Source organism: Micromys minutus, assembly GCF_963924665.1.
Source record: "Micromys minutus genome assembly, chromosome: 2".
Classification (NCBI taxonomy): Eukaryota; Metazoa; Chordata; class Mammalia; order Rodentia; family Muridae; genus Micromys; species Micromys minutus.
In genome coordinates, this window is record NC_137971.1 from 26646101 (window position 1) to 26666869 (window position 20769).

At 38.1% G+C, this 20769-nt stretch overlaps 1 pseudogene across 1 annotated transcript; it reads left to right on the plus strand.

Annotated features, from left to right (window-relative positions):
• The first annotated feature begins 887 nt into the window (after positions 1–887).
• On the plus strand, positions 888–1864 carry LOC308416650 (cysteine and histidine-rich domain-containing protein 1-like; annotated as a pseudogene). The gene has a single exon. The product of its transcript is annotated as a cysteine and histidine-rich domain-containing protein 1-like (transcript).
• Positions 1865–20769: the final 18905 nt, after the last annotated feature.

A 20769-nucleotide genomic window follows, 5' to 3' on the forward strand; every position in this document is an offset into this window, starting at 1 on the left:
AAAAGTTATTGGTATTTATTGGTATTCAAAAGGCAATTATTTTTCAATTACTATTACAATAATTTTATGGGAAGCCTAGACATTGTTTATAACCACTTCTATAGTATTGTATCCTTTGTGAAGTAACAAGAGTAAGGGCATATGCTAGGAACATATGTAATCAGCTCTCTGCTAACAATTGATATTCATTGCTGCTCTGCTAGAGAGAGATAATACCTCAAACTTACTGAGACCCAGTCCCACTTGAACATGGTAACATATATATATATATAATAAAATTTCATATAGTAATTTAGTTCAAGCTGTGCAAGTTTCCAGTGCTTGCCAAAAGAAAAACAACAATAACCACAAAAGAAAGTGTATGCTCACCAAGTGGGAAAAAAAGCGACTATCAAATCAAGACAAAAAACATGAAAATGAAACATATAAAATCTCAATTAAAAGTTTTAACAATAGTATTAATAGAGCTATGAAATAGTATTGGAATTGAAGAGAACATATTAGAACTTTGAGACCGAATACAGATAAATTAATAAGAAACTACATATAGGACACATGAGGTCTACAGGACACCATTAAATGAGCTTAACTACTACTAAATGAAAGTACAGACAACAAATAAATATAAGAAAGGCAGAGGGAAAATGAAATTATATCAGAAAATTTAAAAACATAGGGGACGAGAAGATCATAAAGCATCAGGAGACATTTGAAATACCAAAAGACAAGGACAAAAAAGGGAATCTCCTGAGAATATCTTATATTAAAATATTACACATGCACTACAAATATATCATCTTGAAAACTGTAAGACCGGAACACTTTGACATATAAAGAAAACATACGACTTCTGGTCCGGGAGGTGTGAATTTCGCCGGGAAAACGGAATGGCGCTCCTGTGTTACAACCGCGGCTGTGGCCAGCGTTTAGTCCCTGAGGCCAACGCGGGACGATGCTTGCACACACCACCCAGGTGTTCCTGTCTTTCATGATGCCCGGAAGGGTAGGTCCTGCTGTAAGAGAACAACTGACTTTTCTGACTTCTTAAGCATTGTAGGCTGTACAAAAGGTAGGCATAATAGTGAGAAGCTGCCTGAACCAGTCAAGCCTGAAGTCAAGACTACTGAGAAGGAACTATACGAACTCAAACCCAAATTTCAGGAGCACATCGTTCAAATCCCTAAACCAGGAGAAGCAATAAGGCCAAGCCCAGATGAGCCAATGACAAACTTGGAATTAAAAATATCCGCTTTCCTAAAACAAGCACTTGATAAACTGTCATCTGGGAATGAAGAAGATAAAAAAGAAGAGGACAGTGATGAAATTAAGATTGGGACTTTTTGTAAAAATGGAGGGTGTTCAAAGACTTACCAGGGTCTACAGAGTCTAGAAGAAGTCTGTGTATATCATTCTGGAGTACCCATTTTCCATGAGGAGTTGAAATATTGGAGCTGTTGTAGAAGAAAAACGTCAGATTTTAATACATTCTTAGCCCAAGAGGGCTGTACAAGCGGGGAAACGCGTGGACTTAAAAAGATGAGGGGGAAAAAGTAGTTCCATGTAGACAAGACTGGTATCAAACTGGGGGTGAAGTTACCATCTCAGTGTATGCTAAAAAATTCATTGCTAGAACTCAGTCAAGTAGAAGCAAATAGTACACTGTTAAATTGTATTTGAGGGAGAGAAAGAATTTCATTAAAATGTGAAAAATCAATGGGGTGTAATTGATGTTAAACAAAGTTACGTGACTATGACTGCAACAAAGATGGAGATCACTATGAGAAAGGCAGAACCCATGCAGTGGGCAAGTCTCAGACTACCTACAACCAAAAAGCAGGAGAAGCAAAAAGATATAGCTGATTGATTAGAAGAGAAACAGACATCTCTAGTTTATTTCAGAGTTCTTAATGTGTGTGGTGAAGTAGTTGCATGCTGCTGCAATCTTTTTGTTGTTTTTAATCTGCCAATTTAGGGGTATCATGAGTTTCTTCAAAGCCCAAGTCTATTAAATTTTTGTGCCTCTGTCTTTCTTTTGAGTTGCGTAAAATGATTATTCAAGTCTCCTCACTATAACTATAGTATGTGCCCTTACACTTGAAGGGGGGAGAACCCATACTGGGATGTTTTAGTATAGATTATTATAAGCAGGAAATGAAAGAAGTTTTTTTTTGTTAATCTGATAACTTTTTCCCTTAAATGGAAAAGCAAAGTGGTATGTAAAAATGAAATTGGTCTCTCTATGAACTTTTGTTACTATAATTCTTGAAACTCTTAAGGAAAAGACTTTGTTTTTCCCTTTGCAGTGGTTACTTTTTGTAGTACGGATTCTGAAGCAGTGGAGTCAAGCTGTCTCTGTACTGGCTAAGTTTATAATTTGTTTGCAGTTAAATTAATTTCAGAAACTTGTATCAATACTTAAATTATCTGGCAAGAAGTATGATTTAAGTATGTAGAAAATAAACTAAGATTATAGAATTATCAATTTGGTTAAAATTCATCATAAGAGTAGCAATAATGTTAAAAATCCCTTTCCTGATTATTTAAAGGACTCTTGATGGTGTTTTGACTAAATTGTATCTGATTTATAGTCAAACACTCTCATGGACTGTATCTGTCTCCCTGATGAAAAACTGTATCTGTTAAATTGTGAATGTGTAGCTTTGGTGAAATATATTAAGGTGTGTGTTGAGGCTTGAATCTGAAATGTACCTGGAGATTCAGGTTTTAAGCTGTTAGTTTTTCAACTTAAGGTTTTATTTCGAAGGCTGTGAAACTTTTAGGATATCAAGGAGTGAGCCTTTGAAGATTATACACTCCTGCTGGTATGATCCAGTTAGGACATATGAATCACCTCTGTCCCGTACTTCCACTGCTGTTTCCTTAGCCATTATAGATTGTATCCGCTGAAACCATGAGCCAAAATAAACCTTACCTCCCTTGAGTTGTATTTTTATGTGTTTTGGACAAGACAAGAAAAGTAATATATTACAGGAAAATTATAGACTGTATTTTAGAATAGCTGAATGTTATATGTTAAGTTAATGTAGTAGTTTAATTCTTGGGAATTATTTTAGGGAGTTCATGAAGAATTTTATACATATAAGTTATACTTCATTTTCATTAATTATAGATGACACAGATAAAGTTAGATAGATCAAAATGAAAGTGGAAAGTTTTATATCTCAAACTCTTTGGTGTAATAGAATCCTCACAAAGTTTTGTTATAGTCTAAGTATTGTTTTAGTTAGTAAAAAATCTGTATGGAAGCTGGAGTGAAAGCTCTTTTAAGAGCACTGGTTAATAGCTTCAATTCCCTTCATCCACGTGGCAATTTAGATACTTCAGGATCTTCACTTCAGATATAGATCCTTCTTGCCTCTATAGGCATCAGTTAATACAGCAGGCAACCTGTCTGCATAAATCCTCATTCTGCTATTAGCAAATAACTTTGGCAACAAGTATAAAGATACTGATCTAGCCTTCAGGCTTTGATGAAGTAAGAACATGCTTTTACAAAAAAAAAAAAAAGGCAATAAAAAACTGGATCCAAATGGTGTTTCTAAGTTTCTAGGTAAAAGGGAACACATTTAGAAAAAGAAATCTTGTGTACTACCTGAAGAAAGATGTTGAAACAGTTTGATTCAGAATGCTAATTATATCTGTATCACTTCCTTATTGAGGTAATTTTGTTTTCCTTTGAATAGCAACAACTTTGTTTGGGTGTCACTTAGAGCAAGTAAAGTTTTCTAACTTTAGACTTGATTGTACAACATTGTTTTCATAGTTGTATGTGCAGAGGTTACATTTATGACCATTTTATTGCTGTTTCAGAACTCTGCATGGCATTCAGATAAAAGTTAATTTAAATTTACCTTAAACTCTAAAGCAGCAATATTTTTTAGAATATTTTATGCTGTCATTTTATTAAGAAAAGTTAATCAAAATGGTTGTTAGATTTGAGAAGTGATTTCTATTAGATATATGCCTTTCTTTTATTACAGCTTCAAGACGATCAAACCTAGGAATATGTTATACACATGGTAACTCAATTTCTCATGAGAAATTTAAAGTGCAGTTTTTCTCATCCAGCTCTTGCTTGCTCAAAGGCAGCAGTATCCTGTCTTTCCTAACCATTTATTTTGCAATAGCTTTGTGTTGGTGGAATTACAAAAATAATGCAGGAGGTTTTATAATAAGTATATTGTCTCTGTATTAAAATCTTACATGATATGTTAAAAAAACTAAGGCATTAACATTAGTGTAATATTTTAAAGCATGGATGTTTAATTCTAACCATTTTAGTGGAACCCTTAAAGGGTAATAATTCTTGAAACCTATTTTAAAACTTAGCCAGTGATGTAGACAAAACATTAATTGAAATCAGATGTTTATGGGTTGCTTGTGTACATTTTTTAGAGTAACAACATACTGTCAGTACAAGGATTTAGCTGTGACCTTTGTATCTTATGAATTTTTGTCTTTATTTCATATAATTTGTTTGATTTTTTAATATTAGTTCTTCATCCAATTACAAGAACCATTAAAACATTCTTGCAAAAAAAAAAAAAAAGAAAAACGAAAACTTACTTAACTAACAGACCATTTCTCAAGAAAGTCTCTAAAATTCAGAAAAATTTTGAGCTCTATAAGACCAGATTATTGTGTGTAGCATGCTATCCATAACTGAAGATAGAAGAACATCTTCATGATAAGCATAAACTTAGAAATTGTGCCAAAAAAGCAAATAGTGAGGCCTCATATAGTGCACAGGAATACTGTACACTGAAAAAAAAGATAAACCACAGCTCAACTATGCCATCACAATGCTGCACTGTGACATCATAGAGCTGCACTATGACATCACAGTGCTGTACTATGACATCACAGAGCTGTACTATGACATCACAATGTTACACTATGACATCACAGAGCTGCACTTTGACATCACAGTGCTACACTATGACATTATAGAGCCACACTATGACATCACAATGTTGTACTGTGACATCATAGAGCTGCACTATGACATCACAATGCTGCACTATGACATCATAGAGCTGCACTATGACATCACAGTGCTGCACTATGACATCACAGAGCTGCACTTTGACATCACAGTGCTACACTATGACATCACAATGTTGCACTATGACATCACAGTGCTGCACTATGACATCATAGTACTTCATTAAACCTTCATAAATTTACACTGTGGAGCCATAGCATTCCACTGTGCTGTCAACATCTTGCTCCATTGTAAGATCTCTATGCTACATTGTGCCTCACCATGTTGAACTGTGACATCCCAGTACTCAATTATGCTCTTATAGTGCTTACTTTTGACATTTCAGTGTTGTTTTCTGGCATCGTCATGCTGAGTTTTGACATCATAATTTTCCATCCTGCTCTAAATAAGCTGCATTGTGGCATCACCGTGTTGAATTTTGACCTTACAGTGTTTCAGTCTTCTCACCACAGTCCGTCATCCATCATAATGAATTTTGTATTGTGTCATTTTACCCCATTCTAATATCACAAGGCTGAGCTGTAACATCACTATGCTATCTTCTGACATCCTGGAAGTGAAGTTTGCCATTGTAATGTGTCCTTCTGACATTGCCATGCTCAATTGCGATTGTAAACTATGTCATGAGAATGCCAAATTGTAGGGGAAAATTATTTTGAAGTTTTAAAAAAGCACTAAAAATAAGGTTTTCTCTTTGATTACCTAAAAGATGTTTGCTAGTTATGAATAGGGTTTTTGTGACAGTTGTTGTTTAGGCAAGATTAAGCATCATGGGTGCTTTTCTGTGTGGAATAGATTCAAATGATAAAATGTATTGTATTTTGTCTGGTTATTATGAGCACCATGACTTTACATAATTTTCAAGTAGACTGGTGTGACTTTTCAGTGCCATGTGCTTCATTCCATTGCCAACAGCCTAGCTTTTTGTGTCATATGCTTTTTGTATTGTAAACAGTGAGTTTGAGACTGCTTGGCTTAGTCCGACTTGAAGGAGCCAATATTCCATAACTCTTGCAAATGCCACCAGATAACTTCAAAGGACATTGTAAAATAAAGCTGAATTTGTTGAACAGTAGAAATAAATTTCTACTGTTCTCCTATTATAAAGGACTCTTATTCTATGAAGCTATCCTTTTATCAGTGAATATATACCATGCATGTCCTTTAGACATCTAGATTAGTTACCTTACTCAGGATGATATTTCCTACTTTAATTCATTTGCCTGCAAAATTCATGATGTCATCTTTTTAATAGATGAATGGTATTCCATTGTGTAAATAAATCACGTTTTCTATATCCATTCTTCGGTTGAGGGATATCTGGGTTGTTTTCAGCTTCTGGTTATTGCAAGTAAGGCTGCTATGAATATCAGAACAGCCAAAACAATTCTCAATAATAAGAGATCTTCTAGGGGAATCACCAACACTGACATCAAGCTGTACTACAAGCAAAACTGCTTTCACCTCTTGCAGGAAAGGAGGGACCTACGCAAGTACTGGGCAACTATTGCTCTAGTGAGCTGTAGAATAGCCCCATCTAGTGTCTTATTCAGAAGTATCAATAAACACATTTGAATTTGTGAGAAGGAAATTCAAAGTAACTGATGGTTTCCATGCACTCAGATAAAATTACTTTAAAGTGTAGTGTAATTAATTTTGTAAAAATATTAAAAATAATATAGGAAAAAGTTAAACTCAATAAATGAAGTTAAACTTTGGACAGAGAAAGACTTAGAGAGATGCAGAAATTGCTGAGAAAGAACAGAAGCAGTCCCGGGCCACTGTAGTGCTACAGAAAAGCCAGAGTCAGACTGAGAAGGAAAACATGTGGAAAGAGAAGTGGAACAGTACACACACACACACAGACACACACACGCACACACATGCCCACATACACATTCATTCATTCATTCATTCATTCATTCATTCACACATTCATTCATTCATTCATTCAATCAATCATTCATTCATCGTGGGTCCTTTAGAGAGGCTCTTCATCCTGATTATACATTAACAGATGACTGGAAGACCTCTGTTTGGACCCAGAGCTGTCAATCTAAGGAAACTATCTTAACTCCACTCTGTTTCTAAAGGCAATGCTGTGAGTAACATGTCCCCTCTAGTTGTATTTGAACAGTTTGTTTCCAGTGGATAGTGTTTTTGCAGGGATTTATGGAACCTTTAATGGTGCATCCTTCCCGAGGAAGGCTTTGAGAACTGGGAGCCTCTTCCCACCTGCAGGTTGCTTCCTCCGCTTTCTCTGCTGATATGGATATCATCTTTCAGGTTCTTGTTTCATTTTCATGCCTGCTGCTGGCTTCCATGCTGCCTCCCCCCAGCCCCCGGTGACAGATCCTTATCCCTCTGGAATGTGAGTAAAGATAAACACTTTCATCCATAAGTTGCTTTGGGTTAGGGTATTTTATAACATCAAGGCAAAGGGGAATTAATAGACCTACCAAATGTGTTTCTCAATGTGCATCTCACAGGTTGATTCTTTTGAAACCTTACGACATTATGTGTGTTTCTGGGGAAAGGAAGATGCAGGAACTTGTTTCAGATACAAGCTCATGGGTCACATTGTCCGAACAGCTTCTTGGAGAGATAAAATTTAAAGTCTCTCTTTTTTCCCCTTTTTCCGCTCTAGATAAATGTTTATGTGATTGTGTTCTTTGGATGCCCTTTTCTAAAATGCAGTATCTGCACTTAAGAAGGGAAGCAGTGTGTAAGCTCTCATGATAGACGTCATTCCAAAATCTCTATCATGCTTCGTCCCTGGTGTCATCTGTTAAAATCCTTTTCTTACCCCCTCATCCTCCTGTTACTCGCCCTCTCACACTTTTGCCCCTGGATATCTGTACTACCAGTTTCATGTCACAGATACATACACAGTTTCCCATTGTAGGCATCAGAAACTGGTTTTATGGTCACCTCCGTATCCAGCGATGACGTCACCCCTAGGTGACAAGGGTTGCCATGGGAACCACCATACATTCCCAGTGTGCATCTTACTGCTCTTCACCTGCATGTCCTCTCTTCTGTGTGTGGTAGTGTCCGTGATTACATCATGGCCCAAATAAAAGGCAGACACTCTCCCCACCCCTTGCTTTTTCTCCTTCTTTGCTCCTTTCACCCTTTTCTCTTCCCTGCTCCCCCCCATCCCCCTTCCAGTAAACCTCTTGTGGAGCTGTGCTGGCCTGGTGTGATCTGTCTGGCTACAAGCTGCCTTTTAACACAACACACATAACTATATAATAACCAGAAACCACAGATGTAAGAAAGTGTGGTATTTGGATCTGAGGACTGAATAATTCATTTAACATGATTATTTCAGGTTAGATCTATCTTACTGTAAATATGCACAACTTTGTTCTTATGGTAAAAATGTCCTATTACGTATGCAGGCAGAATTTTCTTTATCAGCTTCTCTGTTGTTGGATATCAGCATTTGTCTGTAATGTAGCTCCTGAGAATAGTGCTGCAGTAAGAGTCTATATGAAATTGTCTGTGGTTGGTTGAGAACCTAGTGTAGCAGGACCGAATGGGACATCCGTTTTTAGTTCTTGAGTATTGCTCTACAACTGCACTAATGACAAAAAGAAATCTGAGTCGCAATATTTTCAAAGAATGCGGACAAAATTCAATCAACACACTAAATAAAAACATGCCAGAATTCATTTTAAATAGGTGTTGAACTTAAAAGAAAAACAAATGTTCAGCAAAAAAAATGTTTATGACCAATGTTAGCTAACAGGCATTCAGATTCCATACTGAGGTATAAACTAGAATGTTGCCTTTGCAATATAAATAGGGTTCTAGAGTGAAGTTAAGGTGTGTCTGTCTGTCTGTGTGTGTGTGTGTGTGTGTGTGTGTATGGCCCCATTGTGTTTGTAGAGAGGAAGCAGATAGCTAGGAAGTGGGTTCCAATAACAAAACCTCTGGATCTGCCTCAGTACCCTCAGAGACTTTCCATTCTTTCTGTTGAAAAGACCATTGACATTTCAAGAGAAAACCCTGGGTCATAGAAGCTTCCATTTGTATTTTAAAGAAACTCCTCACGTTTCTTTTTGTGAAACTAATTTTTACAGTGGAAAAGGGATATTGGTGATAATTAGAAAACCCCTCTTTGAGACAGGAAAGAATCTCTCTGTACAAGCACAGATTATGACTGTCTGTAGGAAATAATGACCCTCAAGAATTATTATAAGGACAACACAGAGACTAAAAACTTGTCTTCAACCTCAAACTTAATCTCTAGACAGAAAACAAATACACTAAAATCTTAACTTCAAGGATGAGACACAATTTTCAAATTCCCCACAAAAATAAAAATTTGGAAGAAGTAAACTTACTATACATAGAAACATAAATTTACTATGTGTCTGAGTAACATTCAATTTATTTTCTAAAAGGCTATTTTTTCTTTTTTAACTTTTTTATTGAATGTTTTCTTTACTTACATTTCAAATGTTATCTTCTTTCCTCATTTTCCCTCTGGAATCCCCCTATCCCACCACCCCTCCCCCTGCCTCTATGAGAATGTTCCCTACCCAGTCCTTACCCTTCCTGCCCTGGCATTCCCCTTCACTGGGCTTTCACAGGATCAAGGAACCTCTCCTCTTGTTGATGCCTGATAAGGCCATCCTCTGCTACATATGTTGTTGAAGCCAAGGGTCCCTCCATGTGTGCTCTTTGGTTGGTGGTTTAGTCTCTGGGAGCTCTGGGGAGTCTGGTTGGTTGTTGTTCTTCCTGTGGAGTTGCAAACCCCATTTTGCAACCTTACAGGAAAAGCCTGTTTTTTAAGTAAAAAACAAAAAACAAGGAAAAAAAAAAAAAAAAAAAAAAACAGATTCATTGTCCCTTGACTAGTTTTTTCAACAATGACAATTTTTTGCAACATTTTTCTTTTGGCAAATATGCCACAAAACAAAAAAGCATAGATATGTATAGGAAGAATTCGTTCTTGTTTTAGAAATTACCAAACAAGTAATAAAAGCCCTCAATGACACTGCCATGAATGGAAAGCCTAAATAAAGAAAGTTAAAAACAAAACAAAACAAAAAAGCACCACCACCACCAACAACAACAAAACCCAACCAACCAAACAACAACAAAAACAAGGAACTGTTGCAGGGAGGAACCACAAGTGGAAGGCAGAGACAATGATGTAACCACACCGAAGATGCAGTAAAGATTACAGTGCACAGTGAAACTTCAGTTGAGTCAGATATGAAATGGAACAGTATTAGTGCTTTAATACAAAAGACTGTAGGACTGTGAGGGAGAATAATGCTGCCAGGCCTGGAGCATGTGTATGCCTTGTCACTCATTGTCATTTATTGAAGGCTCTGTTGTAAAAAAATATATCTATTTTTGGTTGTGGTTCTAGCCATTAACAAGCTGATACATCCAGATTCCCCACACTTATGAATTGGCATGATTAGTATATTAAAAAATGGCCATCTTACCAAAAGCAACCTATTGATTCAATGCAATCCCCATGAAAATTTCAACTCAGTTCTTCATAGAGTGAGAAAAAGCAATTTTCAGATTCATTTGGAATAACAAAAACATAAAATAGCTAAAACTATTCTCAACAATAAATGAACTTCTGGGGGTATCATCATCCCTTGCCTCAAGCTATACTATACAGCAATAGTAAGTTTTTAAAAATGGCATGGTATTGGTACAGAATCAGGCAAATAGATCAATGGAATAGAATTGAAGACTCAAAAATGAACCCACATACTTATGGTCATTTAATCTTTGGCAAAAGAACTAAAACCATCCCATGGGAAAGAAGACAGCATTTTCAATGAATGATGCCGGTTCAACTGGCAGTCAGCATGTAGAAGAATGCAAATTGATCTATTCTTACCTTTTGTACAAAGCTCAAGTCTAAGTCGATCAAGGACCTCCACTTCAAACTACATATGCTGAAACTAATAGAAGAAAAAGTGGGAAAGACCCTCGATTACTTGGTCAGAGGTGTCCCGCGCAACCGTCTTGCCAGCAAGAATGGCGCGGCACATGAAATAGGATTCTTCTGCGGTAAAGCTTTAATGCTCTCGAGAGGCAGAGCATAAGCTTGCAACACGTGAAGACGAAGACCCTGAACTATCTAGCCCATCCCCTTATATAGGAATCAGTCCTCGCCTTGGACGTGGAGCCCCCTGGTTGGTTGAAACTCATCAGGCCATATGACGCCACGGGAAAGGCAAACCTCAAGGAGTGGAAAGTTACCCAGCGCGTGCGCACATGACTTGTTTACTGCTAACTCTAGCCGGATGTCAGTGCCATCTTGTAATGGAGAATGTGCAGGCAGCGCCCCACACAGAGGGAAAATCTTCCTGAACACCAATGGCTTTTGAATTAAGAGTAACAATTGACAAATGGGACCTTATAAAATTGAAAAGGTTTAGTTAGGCAAAGGACACTGTCAATAGAACAAAATGGCAACCTACAAACTGGGAGATGATCTTTACCAATCCTATGTCCAATAGAGAGACTAATATCCAAAATATACAAAATACTCAAGAAGGTAGACTCCAGAGAACCAAATAACCCTATTAAAAAGTGGAGAACAGAGCTAAATAGAAAATTATTAACCAAGGAATCTCAAATGGCTGAGAAATATTCAGGATACTTAGTCACCAGTGAAATGCAAATCAAAACAACCCCAAGATTCCATCTCATCCCAGTCAGAAATGGCTTAGATAAAAATCTCAGGTGACAGTAAATGTTGGTGAGGATTTAGAGAAAGAGGAACACTCCTCCACTGATGGTGGGACTGCAATCTTGTAAAATTATTTTGGAAATCAGTCTGGTAGTTCCTGAGAAAATTGGAAATATTTCTACCTGAGGACCCAGCTATATCATTCCTGGGCATATACCCAAAAGATGCTCCAATATATAGCAAGGACACATGCTCTAGCATGTTCATAGAAGTCTTATTTATAATAGCCAGAAGTTGGAAAGAACCCAGATGTCCTTCAACAGAGGAATTGATACAGAAAATGTGCTACATATACACAATGGAGTACTACAAAGTGACTAAAAAAATGACTTCATGAAATTTGCAGATAAATGGATGGAACTAGAAAATATCATCCTGAGGGAACTAACCCAGCCACAAAAGAACACACATGATATGTACTCACAAATAAGTGAATATTAGCCCCCGGAACCTACAATATCCATTATATAACCCACAGAACATGGAATATAGAATGAAGAAAGTTTGGGGTGTAGATGCTTCAGTCCTGCAATGAGAGGAAAGGAAGATTGTGGAAGGTGGAAAGAAAGGTGGACTGGAGAGGGAGAGAGAAGCAGGGGGAAATAAAGGTGGGAGTATCAGGCTCTGAAGAAGATTTGAGAGAGGTACAGAGGACAAGAAAATCAAACAAAATATATACTAGGGGGGGATGAAGAACTGGGCATAGCCACTGGAGGGTTTTAGATTCTACAGAAATTTCCCAGGACCCAATGGGAATGACTTGAGCTGAAATGTGCAAAGAAGGGGAGATAGATCCTGTAGAAACCTCCTCCAGCAGATAGGCATGGATCCCATTTGAGGAATGGAGACATCTATCCATCTCAAAGTTTTAAACCCAGAAATGTTCCTGTCGAAAGGAAGAAGGGGGGATGAAACAGAGATTGAAGGAAGGGCCAACTAGGGACTGCTCCACCTGGAGATCCATCAAGTCTACAGACATCAAGCCCAACACTGTTGCTGTAGTCAGGAGATGCTTGCCGACAGGAACCTAGTGTGGCAGTTTCTGAGGAAGTCCAGCCAGCAACTGACCAATGCAGTTGGTTGAAACTACTTCTGCCAGCTCCCCCACCAGATTCCCTGAGCTGGTAAAATGTGCCTTTTGATGGACTAATGTCCTCTCCTTTCATTGATGCCAGAGAATGATATCCTCAGCTGCATATGCACCTGGAGCCATTGGTCTCTTCATGAGAACTCTTGGTTGGTGTTTTAGTCCATGGGAGCTGTGGTGGGTTCGGTTAGTTAATACTTTTGTTTTTCTCATGGGGGTTGCAGACCCTTTCATCTCCTTTAGTCCTTTCTCTAGCTCCTTCATTGGGGTCCCCATGTTCAGTCCAATGGTTAGCTGCAGACATCCTCCTCTGTATCAGTATTGCTCTCAGAAAGCTTGTACAGCAAACCAGTAGCCAACATCAAACTAAATGGGGAGAAATTTGAAGCAATCTCACTAAAATCAGGGACTAAACAAGGCTGCTCACTCTCTCCCTACCGATTCAATATAGTACTGGAAGTACTAGCCAGAGCAACCAGACAGCAAAAAGAGGTCAAAAGGATACAAATTGAAAAAGAAGAAGTCAAAATATCACTATTTGCAGATAATATGATAGTATATGTATGTGACCCCAAAAATTCTACCAGAGAATTTCTACAGCTCACAAACAACTTCAGCAAAGTGGCTTTATATAAAATTAACTAGAACAAATCAGTAGCCTTCCTCTACTCAAAAGATAGACAGCATGAGAAAGAAATTAGAGAATTGGCACACTTCACAAGTCACAAAGAATATAAAATAACTTGCAGTAACCCTAACCAAACAGGTGAAAGATCTGTATAACAAGAACTTCAAGTCTCTGAAGAAGAAAATTGAAGACCTCAGAAGGTGGAAAGATCTCCCATGCTTATGGATTGAAAGAATCAACATAGTAAAAATGGCCATCTTGCCTAAAGTAAGATGGGGTTCAATGCAATCCTCATCAAAATTTCAACTTGATTCTTTATAGAGTTAGAAAAAGCAATTTGTAAATTCATTTGGAATAATGAAAAACCCAGGATAACAAAAACCATTCTCAACAACAAACAAAAACTTCCAGGAGAATCGCCTTCCCTGACCTCAAGATGTATTACAGATTAATTGTGATTAAAAACTGCATGGTACTGGTACAGAGACAGGAAGGTAGATCAATGAAATAGAATTGAGGACCCAGAAATGGACACACCCACCTATCATCACATGATGGTTGACAAAGGAGCTAAAAACATTCAATGGAAAAAGGGACAGCCTCTTCAACAAATGGAGCTGGTTCAACTGGCAGTCAGCAGGCAGAAGAATGCAAATCAATCCTTTCTTATCTCCTTTTACAGAGTTCAAGTCCAAGTGAATCAAAGACCTACACATTAAACCAGGTACACTAAAAATAATAGAAGAGAAATTTGGGAAGAACTTAGAACACATAGGCATGGGAAAATTTTCTAAACAAAACACCAATGGCTTATGTTCTAAGATCAAGAATCTCCAAATGGGACCTCATGAAATTGCAAAGTTTCTGTAAGGCAAAGGACACTGCCAAAAAGACAAAACAGCAACCAACAGATTGGGAAAAGATCTTTACCAATCCTACATCTGATAGAGGGTTAATATCCAATATAATCAAAGACCTCAAGAAGTTAGATTCTAGAGAATCAAATAATCCCGTTAAAAATGGGGTACAGAACTAAACAAAAAATTCTCAACTGAGGAATATCAAATGGCTGAGAAGCACATAAAGAAATGCTCAACATCCCTAGTCATCAGGAAAATGCAAATCAAAACAACCCTGAGGTGTTACTCACAACAGTCAGAATGGTTAAAATCAAAAGCTCAGGTGAAAGCAGATGCTGGAGAGGATGTGGAGAAAGAGGAACACTCCTCCACTGTTTTTGGGGTTGTAAGCTGGTACACCAATTCTGGAAATCAGTCTGGAGGTTCCTCAGGAAATTGGACTTAGTGCTACCTGAGAACTGAGCTATACCACTCCTGGGCATATACCCAAAAGAAGCTCCAACATAAACAAGGACACATTTTTCACCACATTCATAACCACCTTATTCATAATAGTCAGAAAATACATTAGTTTATGTAGAAGCCTTGTTTAAGCCCTGAGGAGAAATCAGGGAAAGTTGTGGCATGAATAGAAGTAGATAGGATGGAAGAAGGAAACCAATAAATGAGGCAGACTAACATCTCATGTGGTAGCCAGCTATATTCAGATTATCAGAAACTTATACTACCAGGGTTAGGGGAGTCATGTGAGTAAAGTGGAGGGCAAACTTTGATTACATAAGGCAGTTGCTGAAATTTGCAGTGAAGTTTCACATTTTTTCAACAAGAAATAAAATATGTAAATGAACAATTTAAAGCAGGAATTGGTTCCAAAGCATCTTGAGAGATTCATTTTTATATTTAATTTTTTTCTCTTGTATATTACAACCTATTACAGTTTCCCCTCTCCCCTCCTCCCAGTCTCTACCCTCAAGCTTTCTTCTCCTGTGTCCTCTCTCCCTTTTCCTCTCTCTCTTTTGTCATTTCCCACAGGTTCAGCCTTCTCCCAGGGACATTAACTAAATAGGGCACAACAAGCTACAGTAAGACCACGCATATATCATCACATCAAGGCTAGATGACACAACACAGTAGGAGAAAGATAAGCGGGCAAGAGGCAGAGACAGCCTCCACTCCTGCTTAAGAAATTCCACAGGCCAGAGAGATTGCTCAGTGGTTAGAGCACTGACTACTCTTCCAGAGTTCCTGAGTTCAATTCCCAGCAACCACATGGTGGCTCACAACCATCTGTAATAAGATGCAATGCCCTCTTCTGGTGTGTCTGAAGACAGCAACTGTGTACTTACATATATATAATAAATAAATAAATCTTTAAAAAAAAAAAAGAAATTCCACAAGAGCACCAAATTATTCAACCATAGCATATATGCACAGGACCTAGATCAGACCCCTATAGGCTTCCTGATCTCTGTGAGCCCCCATGAGTTCCATCAGTTTGTTTTATGGTTATGTTTTTTGTGATAGTCCTGATGCCTACACTTCCTCTGATTCTTCCTCTAGCTGCTTTGCAGGATTCCAGAGCTCTGCTTAATATTTGCCTGTGGTATTCTGCATCTGCTCCCATTACTTACTGAATGGAGTTTCTCTGGTCTCTCTGATGGTGATTATGCTACACTTCAGTCCCAGAACACCCTGAAGGCAGGGAAAACTGTAGGTCAAAGATTTTGTGACTGGGTTAATGTCCCAATCCCTTTACTTGAGGCCTTGCATGATCACAGAATTTGGCAGGTTATGGCTCTATATTCCCAATTATTAGGCGTCTTAGTTCTTGAAAGAACAATATTCAACTTCATGTGGAAAAAAATCTAAAAATAACTTTTAAAAGTTCTCTTCAATTAAATAACTTCCAGAGGTATCACCATTCCAGATTTCAAGCTGTACTATAGAGCTGTAGTAATAAAAACCAGATGGTGATGGCATTAAAATGGACATATTAATCAATAGAAATGAATTGAAGACCCAGAAGTATATCTACACACCTATGGCTACTTCATTTGTGTTTTACAAAGAAGCCAAAAATATACAGTGGAAAAAATAAATCATCTTTAACACATGGTGCTGGTATAACTAGATGTCTGCTTGTAGAAGAATGTAAATATCCATATCTGTCACTCTGCACAAAACTCAAGTCCAAGTGGATCATAAACCTCAGCATACAACCAGATACACTGAGTCTGATAGAAGAGAAAGTGATAACTAGACATATCCTTCACTACATTGGCACAGCACACAACTTCCTTAACAGAACACCAAGAGCACAGACACTAAGACAAACAATTAAGAAATGGGACCTTATAAAACTGAAAAGCTTCTGCAAGGCAAAGGACACTGTCAATAAGACAAAATGGCAGCCTGCAGAATGAGAAAAAAATATTTCACCAAATGCACATCTGACAGAGAACTAATATCCTAAGTATATAAAGAACCCTAGAACCCAGATATCAACACACCAAATATTCCAATTAAAAGTGGGGTGGAGATCTAAACAGAATTCCCAACAGTAAAATCTAATATGGCTGAACACTTAAAAACATGTTCAGCATCCTTTGCCATAAGGTAAGTGCAAATCTAAACTACTTAGAGATTTCACCTTACATTCATCAGAATGGCTAAGATAAAAATCTCAAGCAACAACTCTTGTTGGAAAAGAGAACACTCCTCCATTGCTGGTAAGAAATAATACTTGTACAGCCATTTTGGAATCAGTATGGTGATTTCTTAAACAAAAAACCCAGCTACAGTAGCACCCTCCCACTATACTGCCCCTGGGCATCTACCCAAAGAATGTTCCATTCTACTGTAAGGATACTTGCTCAACTATGATCATTGCTGCTTTATTCACAATCATCAGTAACTGGAAACATTGTAGATATTCACAACTGAATAATGGAAAAATAATATGTGATACATTTACACAATGTAATATTACTCCATTAAAAATGTAGACATCATGAATTTTGCAGGCAAATGGATGGAACTAGAAAAGGTCATTCTGAGTGAGGTAACCCAGACATAGACAGAAAAACATGGTATGTACTTACTTATAAGTAGCTATTTTTAGCTATAAAGTATAGAATAATTATGCTACAATCCACAGACTTAGTGAGGCTAAGTAACAAGAAGACCTTATGAGAGGAACCCAAGGATCTCTCTGGAAAGAAAAAAATAGAATCGATTTCTCCAGTGAACTGTGGGTGGGTAGGGTTGCGAACAGGAGGGATCTGGTGGAAGAGATGAGAAAATAATGGGAGAAGCTCCTAGATCTGGGGAGATTTTGGGGGCTAGTTAGAAACTTAGTACAATGCAAACTGCATGACATCTATCTTTGACATCTATGACAAAAAATTTTTAATGTTGAGCTCGACCCGATAACAGTTTGCTTTAATATCTTTTTAATGGAGATCAGGTGACATTTTCTTGAGATGGATGACCTTAGACTTTGAGAGTTGTTCACCAAGGTAATGCCTGCAGCCCCATTATTTATTATTGGATAGTGGGTCAGAATTTTATGTTGTAGTCTGGCCTATCCCCTGTCAAAAGTTTCATTATATATAAATAGTATAATGCTGAAGTATAATTATCAACTATTTTACAGATTTAAAGACTCATTTGAGTGACTCAAAAGTATACCTAAAGGAAAAAAGGATAGGGAATGAGTTCCCAAAGAATACAAAAGCTCAGTACAACTGTGAAATTGCTGGGAGTTTTATGGTTGGATAAGGCTCAGCTGATGCCCACAAGATGCTTAAGAAAACCTATAACAACTTAGACAAATAAATGGTACAGAATAAACAAGGATATCTTGTGGAAATATGGATGATCCTAAAAGCCACGAGTCTATTAAAAGTCCCAATGCTAAAATGTTAGTCCCATGGCTGCATAATATGGGGACTACTGCTGTCTCTGTTATTGTAGATTGTTTTTCTCTTTTTAAATTGTTACATCTCTACCTGTCTTTTGTAGCAGAAAAAAGTACCAGTTAAGACTTGTACTAGCCACACTTTGGAGACAAAAAAGTCCAACTTCTACATCACACACTTCAAGGCTCAGGAAACATTGTCATAGATGGACATAAAACATGTAAGAGCCAGAGACAAAGAAACTAGGCAATCTTCAGGCCTTCACCTTACCTCTTTTCTCCAAGTCTAATCCTCCAGTCTCAACCCATCAGCAGCAGACTACCTGATACAGCCTCCCCCTTCTCTCCACCCATCTCCAGCAGATTACACACATTTTTTTTTTCTACAGAATTTCAACACAATCTCTTTACCTCAGATGCTAACTTTTGGAACATTCTCTAGAAGACTGCCAGCCATGTCTGCCAGAGAAGCAGACCAGATTATTTTTTCAGCCACCATCTCCTTCCTGCAGCAGATGGATTCAAACGCAGAGACCCACAGCCAGACAACATGCAGAGAATGAGAGATCTTGGGACACTCAGTCCAGATGTCTCAGACCCCTCCTCTCAGGGCTCAGGAAACTGCAGAATATGTACCAGGCAGGACAGATAGCGAACACCAGAACTAGGTCTGAACACCGCTTGATCGATGTACTTGTAAACTCACAGAGAGTGAGGCAGCATGCACAGAAAGGAAACAGTTCAAAGTCTAAAAGAAAGTCCCTTAAATCAGAAAGATTCACTAAGCCCCTCATTTCTCAAGTATAAAAGCCATAAGGCTCTCTAAGACACAGTTTCAAGCAGTCTTAGTCATGCGGCAAAGGCAAGAAAAGGCAACTGAGCTGCCTGCAAGAAACTCCTACGAAGAAACATTCTAGAAAAAAAATATTCTCAAGGTTGTGGAGGTGCTGCAAGATGTGCAGTACAGTTCTGGCTTGTAAACTGCCACCCATACTGTGGAATTTTTGGTGATGCAGCTACATTTGTGCCATTTCTGCTTCTGTAAGTAACCCCAATAAAATGTTTTGGTTCACTAAGTTTAACCATGGTGGCATCTGAACTTTGGTTTGTTGTTTCCAATCTCGGGTGAGTAGATGATTTGTTCCTGTCTCACCCGGAAGAGTGCTACAGAAAAATAGGCAGTATACTAATCTTTACAGTAAACTGGGTAGAGGGTCTGGGAATCTATTGCTTTCTCAGTGTGTGCACTGTACTTCAGGTTTCTCCTAAGATTAGTTTTCATAAACACGGATACGAGTTATTATAAAACGATAATAGTGTTTAGACATATTTTCCCCAAATATAGTGGTTCTTGTAAATAATTACTAGAGAAAACTTTATTAACTGTTTACACATCATCTGAGGATAAAATCATTGTTTGAACTATTATTAATATATCCAAGAATAGAGTACATGGAGTCTGAGAAGTGATATCTGCCCCCTGTGAGTTTTCCCAGACATTACATCTCATCTACCAATTTGGAAAGCTTCCCCAGTATCCAGGACTCTCTATAAAGGAATTTAGGAATTTATAGGAGCAAGTGTTAATTTAGGACCAGAAATGTTTTGTCAAGCAATCTAGGGGGAATTGGATCGTGGAATGCCTAATCTGAGAGATTCAAGGTGCGATTAGTATCTGTGATGGACAGCAGATAAGTGAGCAGTGACTCAGCCATCTTTAAAGTTATTTTTTTTCTAAAAACAGAGTATAAAATTTACTCCTAACATCAGGATGAGACACTGAAGAGAAATGTGACAAGCAAATAAATCTTTTTCATCTTCCATGGATCACTGTTTCTACCTCCCGCCTTCCCAGCAGATTATAGCTGTTGACCAGTATGTCCAAGTTTTTAAAAAATATTTACTTAATATTTTTTAGATTTTTAAAATTTTCATTAAAATTGTCATCCTGTGGGGCACCGCCCACACATTCCCACACATTCTCCATTACAAGATGGCGCTGATATCCGGCTGGAGTTAGCAGTAAACAAGCCATGTGCGCACGTGCTGGGTAACTTTCCACTTCTTGAGCTCTGCCTCTTCCGTGGCGTCATAGGGCCTGATGAGTTCCAACCAATCAGGGGGCTCCGCGTCCAAGGCAAGGACTGATCCCTTTATAAGGGGACGGGCTAGATAGTTCCGCCTCTTCCTCTCTCGTTGGTTTCGTCCGTCCCGTGGATCTTGTTCGTCTTGTTCGTCCTGTTCGTCTTCTTGGATTTCTTGGTTTTCTCCGTCTTTTTCGTCACGTGGAGCAAGTACTGGTTCTCGAGGATAATAAAGTTTACCGCAGAAGGATTCTATTTCGTGTGCTGCGTCGTTCTTGCAGGCGAGACGGTTGCACGGGACATCATCCCCTTTCCAAGTTTCTCCTCCAAAACCCCCCCTATCTTATTCTCACTCCCACTGCTTCTATGACTTTGCTCAGCCCAACAGGAAGGATCTGGAAGGCAGATTTTCTTCTGCCTTTTTGTTTC